Below are 21,561 nucleotides of genomic sequence, written 5' to 3'. Positions count from 1 at the left end.
ATTTTTTTTCAGGGGATGGGACAGGACAGAGGGAGAAGACTTAACTTTGTAATACTTAAAACCAAGTATTAATTAACTAAACCAATTTAAAGGATGTCTATGATTCTGTGAAACTTAGGGGGGACTTTATCGCTCTCTACAACTACCTGAAGAGAGTTTGTTGTGAGGTGGAGGTTGGCCCCTTCTCCAAAGTTGTAAACAATAGGACAAGTGGTAATGGCTTCAAGCTGCACCAGGGGAGGCTTAGACTGGATATTATGAAATATTTCTTCAACAAAAGGGTGATCAAGTATTGGAACAGGCTGCCCAGAGAAGTGATGGAATCACTGTCCCTGGAAGAGATAAAAAAATGTGTAGATGAGGCCCTCAGTGACATGGTTTAGTGGTGGACTTGGCAGTCCTGTGGTAATGGTTGGACTTGATGATACTAAAGGTCTTTTCCAACCTAGCTGATTCTATGATTGTGTGTGTTTACACATATGTTCACACAGTCAAGTCATTACAGGACTTACAAGAAGAGGATCAAATCTGGATAAGAGTTATCTCTTAATCAATGGGCCACTGGTCACTCAGGCAGGAGGGTCAAAGCACTGGCTGTGGTCCATGGGATATGTCTGTGTTCATTCAGCTGTGGAAACTAAATAGATTAACAATGCTAGTAAAAAAAGGTTCTTGGATCCAGGCAGATCAACCTTTTGTAAATCCTAAAAGTAGAGAACAGAATTTCCAGTTCAATTACTTGGGAGTACATTATAGCTCTTATGTCAGCTCTATTCCTTAAACAGCTATCTCTCTTCTGTTCCCAGGTAGCCTTTGCTAAACTGTCTGCTTCTTATGAAATTACCCATAAGTTGGACTGGAATTCACACCTCAGCTATAGCTGGCAATAAAATCTCAGACGCAAAGCTGTGTCTGGCCAAACAGTCTCTGTACTCACAGTACTTACCTAGCTCCTTCGACAGGTTTAAAATTGGTGCAAGTGTGCCAAAAATTGCAGTGCAACTAAAGCTCATGTGAACTGGAAGAACTTGAATAGCTAGAGAACATTTTTAAAACTCTTTTGGTGTAGACACCCTTAAATATATTCTCATTCTGAGAAGAATATTATGGTTTTTAAATGCTTTAAAAGATTACAGCAACTTGTTTCAGCTTTCACAAAAAATCCATTTTAAAATCTGCAGTTTGTACTACATAGACACACAGGAAACTTCTCCCAGATGCTATCAAATGCTATGGCTTCTAAACAGTCAGTGGGAACGTTAATATTTGTATTAATCTCTGCTTTTCATAATGTTTTCCTTCTTTGGACTTGGACCACCTTCCAAATAATCCAGAAGCCAGCTTTACAAGCATAGCAACAAAAGATGCACCCACAAAAACACTGGTCTTCACTGGGCTCTATTGCAATTGAGTTTTCACCAGTCTCGAGTGAGAAAGACAGCTCTGATTAGATACACAGACACAGATTTGTTCTGGAAGCCAAGAAGCCTTTATATCCAACACCTTTTAGACTTTATGCAGTACGTGCTGTACAAACAAGTACTGAGTTCACTGGAGGGGAAGATAATAATGCTAACAGACTTCTGGAAATGTTTTGTTGAATGCTGTATAAATTAATGCTTTCAGTTTAAGGCCAAAAGGAGATGCCAATGGAAGAAGATTCAGAAGGAGTACGAACAAATCAAAAGTGAGAGAAGGAATGAATTTACTGCTTATACAACTAGAACTAACCAAAGAACAAGAATAGACCTGCTAAGGTAACCCAAATTAAAAAAAAAAACATACCTAAGGCCAAAGGTTTTATTTATAATGCCTATAAATAGTTTGATAAGTTAAGTACATGCACTTGTTACGTTTTATAGAAGGAACTCTACATTAGAGGTGAGGTAACAAAAGGTGGTATCTTCCCATTTGATGTTTGCACTTAGTTTCCCAATTGGAGATGAAATAAACCCTCCCTTCCCATCAATTTCATATTTAAAGTCCACCTGGTAGTAGTTAGCTTATTCCTTTTTTAGCATCATAACACATTCAGGAGTTTCAATATTAAGACTGTTTTTTTCTGTTTCTTTAAGCAGTTGTATTCCTTAGGTATTTATTTCCTACAATATTTGCATTGTGTCAGTTAGAATCATTCATAGAAATCAGTAATTTCAGTACAGGTCTTACAAAACCAGTTCATTGGAATACTCTAGTTTTCTGAAATTGGACCCTTGAATTCCTCTGTTCACAACTCATGTCTGAGGGCATACAGACCCTGCTTCCCATTCCCACTGCTTGCTCTGACACATGGTACAACAGCTAGTGATGTGGTCACAGCTGCCCAGCATCTGCCTGTAGATTAAGGTGACTGCTACTGACCAAGAGAGTTGGAGGGAGATTTGGACCACAACTACTCACAAACTTGCAGTCAGACTTCAGCCAACACACAGTTCTTTGGTGCCTAAATATCAATAACACCATCTGGAAAATGAAACCTCAAAAAAAAAAAACCTCTTTTTCAGAATTTCTTTTAGGAGACCAGTTACAGAGGTGATGTACAACAGAGAATTGCATTTTTGCCACTTATCCTAAAGAAGTCAAGAGGAGCAAGCATCTCTTAAGACTTCACTGACTATAAGTTATGGCTAATATCTTCATGTTGTATGTTTTGGAGCTACTGAATTAGTAGACTAAGAGTTAGATGCATCTTTTTCCTCTGCTAAGTCTATAGCAACCATACAGCCATCTCTTCCAGGTAGCTAGACAGGTACATCCAAAAGAAAGTGTCTAATACTGACTATAGAGGGAGCCTAACTACTGCCTGAGCCTGGATGCCTCACTTCCATCTAGCCAAGTTAGGTGAGGAGGTGAAGCCCACTCAAAGTACCTAAACACAGTTAAATGTATAACTTGAATTGGAGGGCTTGAAAACAGAGGGTAGGTCATATATAGAGAGGTCTTGATGATTTTCAGCAAAACAAAATGACACACAAAGAAGAACAGAAGAATTCTCAGCCAGTGTTGCTTTAGCTGGAGTAGTGTCCAAGCAATCTGCCATACAGCTGTTGTGAATGGTCCTAAAGCCAGTAACAACCCAAAGCAAACTGAAAACTGCATATCAAGACACACCCTGGTATTCAGACAGAGAAAGAATTAATAATCACAAGACTTCCTTTCAACAAAAGGATTGGGGTCACATTCATGGCAGATTATGGAAATCAGTAGGAGACAGCTATTAAGATATCTGTGAATGCAGGAGCTTATGTGAGTGAGAAGATCTGAATTTTTAATTCTGATACCAAACAACTACATAAACAGATTTTCTAAACCTGTAGTCACTGACGCATTTCTGATTTCTGATCATCCCATGAAGTAGCAGTATTAGGCATTCATATAGGTTGTGCTGCAGAAAAACCTGAATTATAACTTACCAAAATAGTAGTTTGGGTGATCTGTTCCAGATCCGAAAGAAAGACAAAACAAAATTCTCAGTTCCACCACTGCAACTAATTTACAGCAGAGCACATGGTGTCTGAGGAGTCCTGGGGCACCTCAGTCAATACAGGCAAAACAGACTAAAAGGAGATGCAAAGGATACATAACATTTTCAGGAGGTGGACATTTGGTGTCAAATAGCTGTCTCTCAACTACTGCAAGAATGCTGATCAGAAGCAGCCTGCTACCATTTCCAACTCTACTGCTGCAGGATTATGCTGAACCCATGTCAGAATGTCTTGTTTTAGTGTGTCATCTTCTCTTCAAATCAAGAGAGTAGACAATTTCTGAATAACGGGCAGAAGGGTAAAGATACAAGAGGATTAGGTCACTGACCCCTTGAAATTACAGCTTCAGCATTCCGCAGAGATCATTTATGAAACATTATTGTCTTGCTGCTCTGAACATATTCCTGATCACACAGGACTACTCACATTTGTGAAGCACAGCCTGCAAACTCCATGGCTGCAGCAAAGATCGTTTTCTAATGTAAATAAAACAATATTCTAGGACTCCCTCCAGGGCCTTTAAGATTTCCTCTGCTCAGTTAATTTTGGCTTTGGACAATTGTGATAAAAAGATACATTAACTGTGGTTCGTCTACTTTCTCAAGCATGTGGGAATTCTGTGGTGTACAAAAAAAAAGGGAAACCAGCGCCATTTCAATTCTTCATATACTTACATAATATGATATTTTAAAGTAATTTTTACCTATTTTGTATTGCGTATCATTTGGCTATCTACTTATAGATAAATATACTAATAAAAGTCACAATAAACCAAAGACCCAGCCACTTCAAAGCTTCTTTACAACCATGTACCAGGTGTTTGTAAATCCTTTGTATGCCTGTTCCATAAAAAATAATCAGAGAACTTCCTCTGATGTGCCATGGCTTCATCAGTGGACTACATAGAGTTATGGAATAGTCAGGGTTGGAAAGGACCTGAAGATCATCTAGTTCCAGCCCCCCTGCCATAACTACATCTGTAATAACAACCAAATATTACATTCTGAGACCAGCTAGCATGAAATTACTTTAGTCTATGCTATCAACCCACATTGCCACCAAACTGCCCACTGGAGTTAACCTGCTCTTGTACTCCTAGTCCACACACAGAGTTCATGCCTGGGTCCATTCTAACAATTTAACAACATAGGATATCAGGGTCCAGTGCCCAGCTTTGTTTAATCTACTGTACAGACAATAGCAAGATCTCACACGAAAGTCAACTCAACAGCACTCTCATTCTGCTAATTGAGTTCCTGTAGCAAAATCAGCTCTTTGCTATTATTACTCTGGTTTGATTGTTGTAATAACATCGAACTGTGAATTTCTGTAGCTCTGCCATTGATGCAGTCACTGGCCTGAGTGCAGTCCCGTTGACCTAGTTCTGAGGTTTCAGCCCACATGATGTGAGTACCCCTGGACTCCAACACTATTTACAAAAGTAAGGCTTCTGATTTCTGTAATGGAAACTTCTGTCCTCTGCTTGTTGCCCAGGTCAAACCAGAACCCACCATCAATACATCCTGGCTGAGGTACACAGCCCAAGGCCTATCTTGTACAGTTCCTTTTTCCTTTCCTGTAGCCAGTCTCTAACCATAGTTTTATAGTCAGAACACATAAAAATTCCAGCTGGAGCAAAAAAAACCAAGTGTGATGAGCTATGAATAAGAAACAGTTCTCATAATTAATACTGGCTGGTGCTGGCCTTGCTTCTGTCCCACTACAATGTAGGCCAGAAATTCTATTCTTCTAAACCCTCCAGTTATTATACAGCTAATTAGAGTTCCTTTTCAAGTACAAATATTGCTAGACAGATGCATGCAGCCAAACCTGAGAGCCCTGGAGGGGCGTTCTGTGGAGGGGCATGACACTGGAAAGTGGGACCTGAACAATCTCTGAGCTCACACAGTCAGGCTTCTGATCTTGTCCTGCATGTGCAACCACATAACCAGAGCCCTGATTCAGCTACCTACCTGTGCACATGAGATGCACAGCCTGATTCAGCTGCATGAGACCTGAGAATGGGCTTTTTGTCCTGAAGTGACAGCAGTATACCCTGACCTAAGCTCATCCACCTGAGTGAGGAAGCCACAACTGCAGAGAAATGCCGTAGCTCTTGCAAGCAGGTTCAAATGTAACTGTTTTTTCCCCATTATCACTGGGCAATTTAATATGCTGCCATGCAGCAAGGGATATATGTGTGGTGCCACCTGACCTCTACAGAAAAGACTTCAGAGATCTGTGGTAACAGGCCACAAGTACCAGACTATGAGCATTGCAACATAAAACTGTGCTGGCTGTTAGCAACAAGCAAGCAACAAGTGTTTGAATCTGTTTTCACAAGCAAATCAGAGATGCAATCAGCTGCAAGCTCTGGAACACTGGAAGCGAGCAAAAGCTTCCCAAACACAGTCCAAACACAATGAATAGAAAAGATCCCAGAAGGCAGAAGCAATCCATTCACCACCAAAAAATGCATCCCATGAACACTAATTTCCTGAGAAAATTAAATATTGTAATTTTTTTGGCACCTACTCGAAAGCTAAATATATTTCCTTAATGGCAAACAGTTATTAAACAGTAGATTATATAAATAGATTAAAAAAATACCCACAGTATTTTATAACTAGGCATATCTTTGCTTTCAAAAATGTTCCAGTACAATGAAAGAGAATTCCTTGCCAATGCAATGTGGTTTTAAGGCACCTGCAATGCCTGTAACCATGTCAGTAGCCTAACAGTGCTGTGCCATATGAACAGGAAAGGCACCTTTCCCTGCTCTGGTTGTTTAAGTGCAAATTATTTCTGTACAATGCTGAACAGTGTGGTTTCAGTGGAGTACAAATGCAATACTAGCATTGCAGTGGCAGCACTTCATTAAATTACATTTGACTACTGAAAAAAATCCTCTTGAAATCAGAATCAAGCCCATCAACATCAACAGGAAGCATAATGCAGCTGGAGCAATTTCCTTGTATTTGAAAGAGAGATAATTATAGAAACATAAAACACCAGGATCAGACCTTATATTTACTAATAGTGATTGCTTCACTTCTGTTATGTTTCCTCTAAACCGGGTCTGAGCCTGAGTGGGAAAAATCCCAGAAATACTATGTCAAGCCATATTCAAGCTCCAGACCTCCCAGGGCATCTTTGATTTTCTGTTGTTAAGATCCACTTGAGGCACTAATGCTTCCTTATATTGTAATCACTTGCAGTACAACTAAGACTGGTGACTTCCTATTGCACTGAAATCTTTACTCCAATTAGCTAACTGTACCATTGTGGATTCATCCTCCAAATGCTGTCTGCATTTATCTGATTGGGTGTGCTCTCCAGACCAAACTAGGGCTGTCCCAAACCAGAGGTCTAAGTTGTGAACTAGACAAGATAGAGGTGCCAAGATAGAAGCTCTGGCACTGAAGCCACTGATAAGGGAAAGTCCCTGAATTTTACACTTCTACAGCATTTGATCCAACTTCAGTATGTAGTGTACTAAACCGGCAGAAGAACAATGATGTCAGTGATGGAATCTTTAGCATCCAAAAAAGAAGTTAAGACTTATATGTGGAGGGCTGTAAATTGCATTCATGTTTTGGGAGGAAAAGTAAAGGTGGAGCCCAAAATTTGATGGAGCTGCATATTCATAGTATATTCATATCACTCCACAGGTTTTGTGGCAGCTGGGGTTTTCCCCATCTTCCATTCCCTATTTCACTTTTGGCAATGAGCAATAATTCTACTGCCAAAACAGTTCTCATTTCATAAGCTATTGTCTTGAGGGAAAATGAGCAGCACCGTTGACAGCAGTTTTTCTCCAATTCATTTGTTCTGCTTTTGTTTCTGAAGAGTCAAGAAAAATGGTGATTTGGGTGAGATTCCTTTCCTTCCCATGGAGATAACTGACACTGATCTTAACACATTACTAAGTTATTCCTGAGGACAAGAACTAGTGAGAATCACAGCTTCTCAGTATCTTTAAAAACCAACAGAAAACACTCCTCTTAACACACCATTTTGTTCACAGAAATTCAGTCCATTGTATATTTTCCCATGTTTTATAAAAAGAAACTGCAAAGATTTACAAGACACCATGAGTCTGAGGAAGAGACAATGCATTAATTGTCATAGGAAACCCACAGTGTTTCCCCTCTGTTGTATCAGCAGTTTAAATCATTTTATGGCTCTCATCCATACTAATATTGTTCTTTTGGAAGTTCATTCTATTCTTAACTCCCTTTTAACACACAGCTGGTTAATGCTGTGTAGCTGTTCAGCAGTGTCATCTGCAGAGGACCCTTCTGACTCGAACCAAGACGTGGACAAGTTCGACAAGAGGTAAGAAAAAAGCAATCATCTTCTTTGTTACCATGATGGCTATGCAGTATCTTTAGTGACCAGGACAACAAAGATGCAAATAGAGTATAAAATGTGGATGCTCGCATTTCAACCTGTAAATAAATGAAAACAAATCACAGTGAGAATGTGCCTTGATTTAAGAAAAAGGACTCTGCAAGAAAAAAAAACATTATCTGAGACTTGTGAGTTTCAAGATATCGTGTTGCACTGAATGTACCTGATGAATAAGGCTAATGCACTACAAGACACAGAGGTTCTTAAGTCACCTCATGAATAGAAACCTACATTCAGCTCATTTCTATCAGGCAACAGAAGTGAACAAAGAAGAAAGAAAACTAAAGAAAGGATAATGTATATTTCTACCTTTTAAATACTTGCCTTTCAGTATTAGATAATTCTTAGAACATCATATTGAAAAACAGTATTTCAAACTAAGTAATATTTTCAATTTAAGATTCTCAGTCCTCTGTTATAATCACTGTCTAAACCTCTCTGACCAGATTAAGTTACAGAAACAAAATTCCATTCAAAATTAAAAGACTAAACATTCATGTAACTAGGATGATGCTTACAGACACTGCTCTGCTGTTCTGCTTTTTCACTAGTTCCTTTCCCCATCTCAGGTTAGGTAGTAAGTTTGCCTTCTGCTCTGTTTGCTCAGGGCACAATCTGAGTTAACAATAAAGTATTTAGTTTGCTTCTCAACATTGTATACTGTATTTGACCTATATTTCACTAGACTGTGCTTTGCATCAGAAAATGTCTTGTGAAACTGGACAGACATGACACCAAGTTATGCTGTATTGTACAGTATTAGAAAATGACCTTTTGATGCAGGTAAAAGAGTCATTGCTCCTCTTTTCAAATACCAAAAAATGCTTTGTGTCTGATCACATCTACAAACTAAAATAAATTGTGATACCTAAAATCAGGTTTTTGGCTCCTATTAATCCACTACAGTCTGTCTGCATGGAGAAGAAAGAGACAGTAAGTGGTAACAAGGTCAGCTGGGTTTTGCAATCTAGCCTCATGCTTCACTCGCATCCATTTCCAGAAATGTCTACATCCTTCTGGCTGTGTTAAATGCCTTCCAAATCCCTGTTGCTCTTCATGTCTGTTTAAATACCAAGACTGGAGCTGCAATCAGTGAGATGGAAGACCAAAAGTCAATGCAACCATGCTCCAAGATTAGAATAAAAAATCAAGATGATGTAAAGCTAATTAAGGCTTGACCTTTATAGCGCAGAATTATGACCTTTTGATGGGAGACTTTGGAACTCATCACATGTGAATTTACTCCACTAAAAAATTATGTACCATACACATATATCACTAAATTATGTGATACTAATCCAAAATAATATGTCTTACAGTAGAAACTTCCCCCCCCCCAAAGCAGAAAGAATTTATGATCTTAATCCACAGAAAAGAGCTAAATTTCAGATGTCTTTCAATGATAATGTGCAACTTTTATCATCATTTATCTTCCATACAAAATCCAATATTGTTATGTCTGTTCTTACAGTCCTAATGTAACAATACTGTGACAGTCTACTGCCCTGCAGAGAAGGACTTGGGGGTGTTAGTCAATGAGAAAATGAACATGAGCCAGCTTCAGTGTCACTTGCAGATCAGAAAGCCAACCACATCCTGGGCTGCATCAAAATGAGCATGACCAGCAGGTCAAAGGAGGTGATCCTGCCCCTCCATTCTCGTGAAACCTCACTTGGAGTATTGTGTGCAGTTCTGGTGTCCTCAACATAAAAAGGACATGGAACTGTTGGAACAAGTCCAGAGGAGGCCACAAGGATGATCAGGGGACTGGAGCACCTCCTGTATGAAGACAGGCTGAGAAAGTTGGGTCTGTTCAGCCTGGAGAAGAGAAAGCTGTGTGGAGAACTCAGAGCAGCCTTCCAGTATCTGAAGGGGGTCTACAGGGATGCTGGTGAGGGACTATTCATTAGGGACTGTAGTGATAGGAGAAGGGGTAAAGGGTTAAAACTTAAACAGGGGAGGTTTAGATTGGATACAAGGAAGAAATTCTTTACTGTGAGGGTGGTGAGGTACTGGAATGGGTTGCTCAGGGAAGTTGTGAGTGCTGCATCCCTGGCAGTGCTCAAGGCCAGTTTAGATGAAGCCTTGGGTGATATGGTTTAGCGTGTGGTGTCCCTGCCTATGGCAGGGGTCGGAACTAGATGATCTTAAGGTCCTTTCCAACACTAACTATTCTATGATTCTATGATTTATCTAATAGAAATGGTCAGACTTAAGATGCACGTTGTATAGGTGCAGCAGATAGAACTGTAGGACAGAAAGTGTTTTATTGACGTAATAAACCAATAAGCCTGTTTTTATTTAAGAAAAAAAAACAGTCGAATTGTGTCTAATATGATTCACAACGGCAACAAAATACTTGGTGCTGTTGAAAGTGCTGAAAAACCTTCTTGCTCTCAAATATCCAGGTATAAGCTGTCTATCTTAAAGAGCACATAGGGTCAAACTACTGCAGTATTGCAGGCTGAGCTAGAGAAGTGCATGCTTCTGAGAACAGAGACACCATTTATCTGAAAAGGACACTGAATGAGAAAGTGAATGTTTAATAGCAGCATATAAGGCCATGGAAGAATTTCCTCTGCACAGAAAGCAAAGAAGCAAAGTACCATCATCTTCACCTCAGCTCCCCAGCTTTGGTATGGAAACAGCAGCAGAGTCTACTGATTTGAACATGCAGCCCTCTTAATTCTCATGGCTAACATTCCTTCAGGAGGCCTTCCAAGGACTCCCTTCTTACTAACACTCAGGAAGGTTTACCCTCATTCCTAATTCTGTAATTGTAGGTATGCAGAGAACTGCTAAGTTACATATACAGTGCTGCTGCCAAGGCTAGATGTTATAACAGCCTTGTGTAGCAAAGAGCTATGTTTGAAATAGGATCATGCTCATCAAGAAGATGACATAAAATACTTCAGTGTTTTGTACCTTCAAAGCATTGTATAAAAAAGTGGGATCATTCACTTAGACTAATTGATGGTGCTGTATTTATATAGACTCTTTCAGTAAGGAAAGCAGAAAACTTCATGATTCAAATCACAATTCAGAATATATATAGAAGTTGCACAGACCACAGTGCACAACAGTGAAATTAATTCTCCATTGAATATATATAATAGTAGATTAATGTTTTGAATCTAGCTCAATTAAAAAATATATATTAAATAAATAAAAAGAAACAGAAACTTGAGGAAGTTCCTTCTGTCAGATTCCATGCTATAAATTTGCTGCCTGTTCTAACAGAGGAGAAAACTTCAAATGGGATCCTTGCACTGCGGTAGCAAGTCTACAGTCTGCCTTTGCTCTGGACAGGGTGAGGATGTCAGACCTGCCCTAAAATAATCTCCAAAACAAACAAGCCATCAAAACAGAAATAAACAAACAAACTCTGCCTAGACTGTGTGCACATGGAATTCATATCCACAAGTCACTGAAATTAATGTGAAAAACAGTGCTGGTAACAGCAGCCAGACCAAAACTGACTGACTGCCATTCTCCCCAACAACTGCAATGACAGTGCAGGATTTCCTTCCAGCTTATAGTAACACAACTCATGACAAATAAAGTGATTTCTCTTTAAAAAATAACCAATCCTTGACATGCAAGAGGCAAATATAAATTACAAGAACAGCTGTAATATGGAAGAAGACCTCGTCCCTCCCTTCAGCATCCTTTCTCAGTGCTGTTTTACTGTATGGGACATTCAGGCCTACCCTCAAAAAGCACTGAGGAGCAGTATGCAGGAAAGTCAGCATGGATGTCAGAGACCTGCTTTGTACATGCTATAGACCCTACTGTATGTGGAGAGGATTATGCCAAGCTCAGGGTCTCTAGGTTACTTGATACAGCCCCCTTTCACTGAAAGTGCCTGCCAGTCTCATACTTTAAATCATCTTCCTACACACATCCGTCATTGCCATGTCTCCTCGTAAAAAGCTGACCCATGAGCAGGAATCTGGGCAGTGGGTGGATTTCCACTTTCCAGTCCTCTGACACTTAGTCTCCCTTCACCTTGTAACGAGCAGAACTACTAAGTAGAAAAGCCCTCGTACCCTTGGAGCAACTCACTGTAAGGGAGCAGGAACTTTTGCTGTTACTGCTGATGCAGGAGATATCCCAGACAGCTTCAACCAGGACACAACTCTGCCCTTGGAAAATAGAGCCAACCCTGAGCCCATAAAAATTAAGTGTACTGGCCTTTACAATTACTTTACTTTAAATTGAGGTCTTGGTTTCAACTTTTATTCTAACATAATCTGTTATCCTTTGCAAATACAAATGCAGCATCAGGATTTTATCTTCAGACAGTAACAGTGACATTTTTTTCTTGCTGTGTCCCACTCTGCAAGTCTGCCATTCCAGGTGGCAATCCTTTTTCTCCTATGCTTTTTCCTCCTGTGGTTTCAAGGTTCGTTCTTTAGGAAATAGGAAATTTCACATGCCACCTCTGCATTAGACACTATTTTCTGTACTATTAACTATTGCATAACCTTTACATACACAGAATCAAGCAATATATCGGGAATCACTCAAGAATGTATTCTAGTAAATGCCTATTTTTGAGCATGTAAGTGGTAATGTAGTGGGATCAGTCTCACAGTTCATTGCCTTGTTGGACAAATTTAAGTGTTATTGTTGTCTTAATTGTACCTAAAAATAAACAAAAATTTTATCTTTGATCCTAAAAAATGCCATTCATCCGAAGATCGTATTTCATTATATGCAAGTCTGAAGTCTGTATAGATCACCATGATGTTAACCACAAACATTTCAGTGTAATTGTGTTTATTTTACTTCAGTTGATAAACCTCTGTGAGTTTAATATCAATGCCTAAATGGTGATGCTATTAGAAATACAGTCTAATGATACTAAGTTTTCAAGCTTATTAAATGGAAATGTAGATGGGGTCCACCAGTGTGTTCAGACCAAGGTGGAACTAGACAGTCTTTCAAAAAGAGGCTCAGCTCTCTGAATCACTCATGATTTTCCTTTGCTTTCCAAGCAATTGATCCCAGCCCAATGCAATCACTGTAACTAATGGGAAAGTCAAATTATTCATGTTTGTGTGTATTCCTGACAAAGCAAGTGGTGTGTATGCATATCACATTATATATTTTCCCATGTGTGTTATCAACCAATAGCAGACTCAATGGATAGCAAGCTGGTATGTCAGCTGCATTTGTGTGCAAACTATAACATAGGAATTATACCATTACCATTGGGTGCATTTTCAGAGGATGCTTAGGCATAAGGGTGTTTTAGGCATAACAGGAACGAAAATAACTGCAAATACTAAGCAATACATAAACACACAGAAGCTGGCAGATTAACATCCATGTTACAGCCTAACTATATTTGTCTGTTAATTTAAAAGAAAAACCTATTAGTCAATGATAGTTTTGGTTCGAAAGAAACATTTTTTTAAATTATCTTGATGGCTGCAGAAAGCATTTAATAAAATAGATTTCTAGAAGATAATCCCACAAGTTCAAATCATTAAAGTAAAATACAGAGAAACAAGATGCAGACAATACCCAACACAGGCTCTGTATTAGTCTGTGTACTGATGTAATTTGCAAACTGTGATGGTTGCTGTAAAAAGTCAAATGCACAAAATCAAAGTGAAAGTTTTTTCTTTTTGAGGACTGGATGGGGAAGAATGTTGTACCAAACCACGTTACTATAACTACACAATTACAGCAGAGCAAAATGAATCCGAATTGAGGAGGTTGTTGTGGGAACAAGCACCATAGAAATCATATCACAAATCCATTATGCAATTAATTGAAGATGCAATTATCTAAAGACCTGCAATATAGTATTAAAGTGCATATTAAAAATAATTAAGTACATACTAAAAAATAATGCAACATTTGAGCTGTACAAATGTATTCTTTAAGTGGTAAAATTAAATAATGGATTATAGGTACCTTTTCTGTAAGTAACATGAAATAGTCTCTAAATCCCAGAATTGTAAAAGTAATTTTAGCACTCAAATGGAAAAAAAAAAAAAAACTTATTTCCAATAACCAATTCTACCATGAGGATTTTGTTAGCTAATTCTTCCAGGAATATTTATTCTGTGTGCATGTGTTTCTATCTCTCTCCAGAGATATACGTGATGTACAGCAAGAGTTTCCTGAATTTGTCAGAGGACAGTGCTAATAGTCAGAAGCCCAGGATTTTACATGAAATGGAGCAACTTACCAAACCCCAGGAGCTTTTCTGAGTGCAATTAATTTACAATGCCTCAATTTTGTTCAGGTGACATGGAAGAAATACATCGAATAGCAGCTCTTTGGCCTTCTGGGAGTGCAGCCAACAAAGTAAACAGATAACTGATATTTATTACTCTTGCTTTCTTTTGGAGAATTTTTAACCCTTATATTTTCTGTGGAAAAACTCCATAAAATCATCTTCACATGTAGAATCAGAACACATCTACAGTCCCGTGAACAGTCCCTCACATTCCTATCTTGCTCCATAACCAGCTGCAGTCCAGATGCCATGTGACTGCACCAGTGTATTGCCGTGTTCGAGCTATAAATCCTGCCTTCCCAACAGCAGACATGCAGCTGTCCGCACCATACATGAGTGTCCTTGATGTCTCAAGACTAGCTCATCACTAAGTCAAGGACACTGAGGGATGCAGTGTCAGCACAAGCAGACTTGCCAGGGGAGCAAGCTAAGATCACAGACAGGGCTAACACCTTGCAAGCAGGGCAATGACACCATATGCCTCCAGCTGCAGACATTGCCTGGGGGCAGACGCCACTGAGTGCACAGCCTGACTACTCCTGCTAGCCCCAGGATGAGATGTGGTTTGTACACCGCATGAGGTGACAGAAGATCAACTTCCACTTTTCTAACACCTTTGAGATCTGTCTGAGCACAGGTCCTAGAGCTTCAGCCTCCTGCCTATTCTAGGCCTCCTTGTATACCACAGCTGGGTCATGTCTTTGTACATGGGTACAGTTCTTTGTATCCTTTAAGCAAAGAAGTTTATTCAAGTTACAAAGCCCAGACCTTCTATAATTATCCTAAAGAGTACCAGTTCTGTGTACATTAAGTCCAGAAATATTAATGGCATCACAGGCAGAACCTGAGTGCGTTTGATCCCTTGGTTAATTGAAATACTTGGTCTCTCTGTGCTCTGGATCTCACAGATGCATGGGACTCACCAAAGCCATATTATCTTATTTCTTTAATGTTAACTTTTACATTCAGTACAGTTATTTTCTGTTACTGATTAGAGAGGGATCTGACATAACTGATTCTTTGTTTTCCTATTGTATTTTAGTAGTCATGGCAGTCTGGTGACGTTCCTGCTGACTGGAAAAGGGAAAATGTAGCCCTACTTGTAAAAAGGGTAAAAAAGGAATACCCATGGAACTACAGACCAGTCAGTCTCACCTCAGTGCCTGGCACGATCATGGAGCAGATCCTCCCAGAAGCTATGCTAAGCCACATGGACAATAAGGGAGTGATTGGTAACAGTCAACATGGCTTCACTCAGAGCAAATCATACCTGATAAATTTGGTGGTGTTCTATGATGGGCTGTGGCTCTGGTGGATAAGGGAAGAGCAACTGATGTCATCTACCTGCACTTCAACAAGGCATTTGACACTTTCCCACGTGATGGACACTTATCTCTAAACTGGAGAAGCATGATATGACAGATGGACCACCCAGTGGACAAGGAATTATCTGGGTGGTTGCGCTCAGAGAGTTGTGGTCAACAGCTCAATATCCAAGTGGAGACCAGTGACAACTGGTGTTCCTCACCAGAAAGTTCATACTGGGACCGTTGCTGTTTAACGTCTTTGTCAGTGACATGGACAGTGGGATTGATGCACCCTCAGCAAGTTTTCTGATGATACCAAGCTGTGTGGTGCACTCAACACAATGGAGGGAACAGATGAGATCCAGAGGGACCTTGACAGGCTTGAGAGGTAGACCAATGCAAACCTCATGAAGTTCTACAAGGCCAAGTGCAAGGTCCTGCACATGAGTCAGGACAATCCCAAGCACAGATACAGGCTGAGCAGAGAATGGATTGAGAGCAGGCCTGAGGAGAAGGACTTGGGGTGTTGATTGATGAGAAGCTCACCATGATCTGGCAGTGCGAGCTTGCAGCCCACAAGCCAGCCATGTGCTGGGATGCATCAAAAGAAGCTTGACCATCAGGTCAAGGGAGGTAATCCTGCCCATTTATTCTGCTCTCTTGAGATCTCACCTGCAGTACTGTGCTTAGCTCTGAACCCCCAGCATAAGAAGGATGTACACCTGTTGGAGCAAGTCCAGAGGAGGCCACAAAGATGATCAGGGGGTTGGAGCACCTCTCCTATGAAAATAGAGTGGGTTCAGCTAGTTCAGCCTGGACAAGAAAAGGTTCCAGGGAGATCTTAGAGCAGCTTTGCAGTACAGAAAGGGGGCCTAATAGAAATCTGGAAAAGGACATTTTACAAGGGCATGTAGGGATAGGACAAGGGGAAATGGCTATGATTAGAAAAAGGTAGATTTAGATTAAATATTAGGAAGAAATTCTTTACTCTAAGGGTGGTAAGGCACTGACACAGGGTGCCCAGAGAAGCTGTGGATGTTCCATCCCTGGCAGTGCTCAAGGCCAGGCTGGATGAGGCTTTAAAAAACCTGGCCTAGTGGAAGATGTCCCTGCCCATGGCAGGGGGGTTGGAACTAGATGATCTTTATGGTCCCTTCCAAACCCCAAACCATTCTATGTTTCTATGATTCCTTTGACCCACACTTGAGATCTTTTATAGTCCTTATCGCTTTCCACCTGTATGTATTAGTGGTATTACTGGACAACAAGCTCAACAGGAGTAAGCAGTATGCAGCTATGGCAAAGAAAGTTAACAGGATGCTGGGTTACATCAACAAGAGCATCACCAGCAGAGATAAAGAAGTCATCATCCCACTCTACTCAGCACTTGTGAGGCCACATGTGAACACTGTGTTCAGTTTTGATACTCGCCGTACGAAATATGTGGACAGACTGGAGAAGGTCCAGAGAAGAGTGACAAAGATGACCAGAAGACTGGGCAGATTGAAGTGTGAGGGAAGGATGAGAGAGCTGGACTTGTTCAGCACTGAGTAAAGAAGGCTTAGGAGATACCTTATCACCATGTTCCTGTATTTAAAGGGTGGCTGCAAAGAAAATGAAGACTCCCTTTTTAAAGGAGTCACATGGAAAAGCATAGGGATAATGGGTAAAAGTTACTTCTGGCGAGAGTCTGGTTTGACACAAGAGGAAAATTTTTCACAATGAGAACAATCAGCCATTGCAATAATCTTGCTGGGCAAGTGGTGGGTTCCCCAGAGCTGGACACTTCAGAGATTCAGCTGGACAGGGTGTTGGGACATACTCTCTCGGTCATGCTTGGCCAAGAAATTCAGACCAGATGATCCTTGAGATCCCTTCCAACTTGACATTCTAAGATTCAGAATAAATATGCTACCTTTAATTCTGATTATTAATAAATGGAAATTTTGGAGGCATCATAAAGCATTTTGCAACTACAATAAAATTTAGAATGCTTCTCAGCTTTGACAAGGCTGTAACATGTGTGCTCTACTAGAAGTGCATTTAAAAGTTTTGTTGCCTTGTTAGCAGACATCACATAATCTCATTTATATCAGAATAATATAAAACATTATCAGCCTGACTAATATAAAATGCAGTAATTCTGCAGTGTAATATTATGTCTAATAAATGTATAGCTTCTTTATGCCAAAGCTTGCAGGTTTTTAGTTTTCGAGAGCTGTTTTAGACTGACAATAATGAGTTTAGAAAGATGTTTTCAACTGTTCCCTAAAGACTTTTGACCTGCCAAGATCAGATAAAACTGTCATAACATAGGCACAATAGATTAAACACGGGGTTTAGGCTTAAATCTTTTTCCAGCAGTGACACTGTAATCTGCAAGCCAGAACTCTATATGAAGACCATACACTGAAATATTCCCAATAGGAAACCAGAGCAAAATATGCAAAAAACTCACTGAAACCTATTGCAATCTCACGATCCTGAAATGAGTATTTCCCTCAGAAGTCAAATCACTAAGCAATGGTGGTATGGTTATTCTGCTTTTTAGTTACAGCTGTGTTTCATTGCCTGTATAACTGTAGAACATAAAAAGGAAGGAAGCATGGGAGGCATTAAAGTTGATGGCTGTTTTTGATGGGGTCTTTTTCTGTCCCAAGCGTGGGAGGTGAGAAAACATCAGAACTTTGGGTGCAATAAGGGCAGCTAATGACACTCAACTGGATGTGAAATGTCTTTTATGGAGAGGATGGAAATATGGCCAGGGCATATGGACAGATGGGCAAAAATTTATTGGAAAAAATCCATGGCAGCACAGTTATTCTTTAAAAATAGTCCTAATGGGGTTTAGTTTTTATTTTAGCTTTAGCTCCTTCTCCATTCATAGTTTGGCACTGCAGCAAAATCATTGGGAGTACCGACATCATTGCACAGGAAGGTAAGAGGAGGTTTTCTGTACCTGCTGAGGTAACAGGGAGTTTTCTTCTGGATTCATGAAACTTCTGTGAGTCCCCAGTGAGAAGAGGGTGCTTTTCCACAAGAAGTACATCATACTTCAGCTGTGTCATAGACATCAGTTTCTTGGACAGCAAGCAAATACCTCTGCTTTTCTGTCTGCAGCATAACAGAGTCCTTCAAAGTTTCTCTGAGAGGTGCATTTCTCTTGTATTTTCTATGAAGGGCATCAAATTTTTTAGCATGTATGCGTTTACTCCTGCCATTTGCATTTCTGCACATCCACCTTTCACCACAGGTTCAGTAAATGATGATTATTAAAATCAACTCAAATTGTTTAGAATACCAATCAAGTAGGTGTCTGGATAATGTAGCTCATAAAATACTGGGGGTTTTTGCAGGGAAATTATATGTATGTGTCCATGATACCTGTCTGTACATGACCCCATCCATCCTTCTCCCAGGTCTTCCCTAATACTACCTTTTACCTATTTCAACTGAATTTAACAGAAAGTTCAGCACTTTCCATTAAGAGAGAGAGAGATTTGTTGCTATTGACTTTGCTGTAGGAAAAGGTGCTCTCATTCCTCATCCACTTAGTGCTACTGAGCATGGAAGGCCAGGTAGCTAACCAGCCCATGAGCCCCTCAAGCAACAAACGAGGTCCCCAGCCCATCACTGCACATGCTACCTGCTCCCAGACCAGTAGGATGGAGCTGGGAGAAGGTGCTAAGTATACTGGGTTTTGGTGGGGGATTGAGGTGTTTTGGGGCCCAAAGAAGTGAAGGGGCAGAACTGTAGGTATTAAAAGAGAAGAGTGAGTAACTGAGCAAAACCGAGGGCACACCAGTAATGTACAAAGTATACAGGGAGGGAGACCCTGAGACAGTGGCAGGGAGAGGGAACCAGGGGTCTTGCAGGAGGGCCTACATTGTATAGACAACAGGTCAGGAATCCATAGAAATCCTCAATTCCTCTGTTCGGGGAACAGCTTGTTACCAACACTCCTGATAGGATGTGTGGTGTAAATCTGCTTACATTGGCACCATACCAAAACTGTGGTTTTGCTGGTATTCTCTGAATCCAAGGGTAGGCTGACCTTCTATTTCCCATCTTTTCCTCTGTACAAATTCAGATGTACCAATATTCCAGTTTATGGGAAAAAGTTGGTCCTTTCAGTAAAACCAGAAATTCTAGCATAAAGGTTAGAAATGGCTTCAAAACAAACCTCTTCTAATAGTTTCTGAGAAATTCTGCTTGTTTTCAGCCGGTGTTACCCTCTCATTTTTTCTGGACATGGAAACCAACTTTTTTTATTCAGGAAATAATGAGGATTTTATCTCAGTATTTTTTAAGAAGTTACAATTTTGTAAGCTAAATTCAAAGTTTTATTTCAAAATGATTGGTCTTGTCAATACTGGGAAGCAGTTGGGCAGGAGAGCTTTTGTTCTCAGCTCTGCAAATGACTGCTCATGGGACCAAGCCATTTAAATTTCATGTTTTCTCTGTTTAACCCATCTGTAAAATAATGCAATAAGCAACAATGAAACTGTTTGGAGGTGTCGTTAATGCCTGAAAAGTATATTGATGTCATGCCACAGCTTGCATAAGCAGAATATTGTTATTGTAAGTGCTTTTTAACTCCTATTTCCTGTTCTCAGCCTAATTTTAATTTTTGTATGTTTTTGTTGAAGCATGTCACAAAATACTCTGATTTTATCCTGTGGAATATGTTGAATTTGTGCTAGATAGGGACCAGAAATGAGTTTGTCTTTTGAAGCACAGTTATCATATGATGAGTTTTCTAGGAATGTATCTCTTCAGTTAACTTTTTCTGGCATCTTACCAGATTTTAGTACTGCAAATTCTAAAGGATCTGGAGTTCACATTGTACATGTATACAAGATTCATTTAATTAAATGGGAAATATGCTACATTAACATTTTTTTTTCTTTAAAACTAATGCTTCTCTACTTTGAGCTTTAAAAACTACATGAAAACCAGTCTTAAGGGAGAGTGAAAAGAGGTTCATATTCCATGAAGGGTATTTCAGAGATTATATCCACAAACCTTTTCCTGTACAACATCAACTCTGTATTAGCTACTGCAATTGACCCATTTTTATTAAATTAAATTTGAAATAAAAACCAAACCATACAATATAAGTTAGCTGAACATAGTGTTCCACATCCTGATACCAAGGCTAAAAGCAATTTTCCTGACATATTCAACACAAAAGCTATCCCTGGCTGATACTAAGTCTGTGACAACCAGAGAAATACAAGAAAATATGAAGCTAATGCTGACATTTTCTCCCCCGTAGTTTTCCGTACATCGTTCTTCTAGGAAATTGTTCTTTGAGTTCAATGAAAAGATTTCCAGGTGTCAGGGTAAACTGAGACCTAAAACATGCAGTGAGAACAACTCATTTCTTTCTATACAAGTCAGACTTCAGGTTACAGCCATGAGTCTTATCAGAAGAACAGAATCTTTGCCTATTCAGAGCACAGCTGATATAGATTAGATTAGAGGAATGTGATTTAAGGTATTAATAAAGTGGTGGGAAACACAGGCCCTTTCGTCCAGATCTGGGAGTTCTAATCCCTTTGAGAGAAAGGCATACAATATACACTACATTATGGTGTTTCTTATTAGCTCCTTTCACAATATGTTGCCTTTAATGAATCCTATCCTTAGTCTCAAAAGTTAATACAGTACTAAGGTAATAATATGTATTTCACAGTCACCTTAGATAAGATGCTATACAACTACTTGCGATTTTATTTGTCGTGTGTCATTGAATACTGAGACAAATTGAATAAGAACTAGGAAGACCAGTACTGAAAATGGCCTTTCATACCCTTTAGGTACCATCTCCTTTAGAATCAAGATATCAGTGTCTTTCTCCTAATTGCCCAGCTTGTCAGCCAGAATGATTTGCTTAGTTTTCTAACATACCTGGGCTTTCCCCAGCAGTTCATCTCACACATGCTGGGAAGTATCTGACAAATAACTCATTTTTCTTACCTCAAATCACAGCATATTCTACATGTTACACAAAACTTTGATAAGAATAGGGCCTAGGTTAACTAGTGTGCTAAGACCATATTTACTAATGCTTTCTTTTTTTTTCTCTTATATTTAA

The sequence above is a fragment of the Melopsittacus undulatus genome, chromosome Z, assembly GCF_012275295.1.
Source record: "Melopsittacus undulatus isolate bMelUnd1 chromosome Z, bMelUnd1.mat.Z, whole genome shotgun sequence".
Taxonomy (NCBI): Eukaryota; Metazoa; Chordata; class Aves; order Psittaciformes; family Psittaculidae; genus Melopsittacus; species Melopsittacus undulatus.
The sequence above is the reverse complement of the archived record's forward strand: the minus strand, read 5'-3'. Positions refer to the sequence as shown.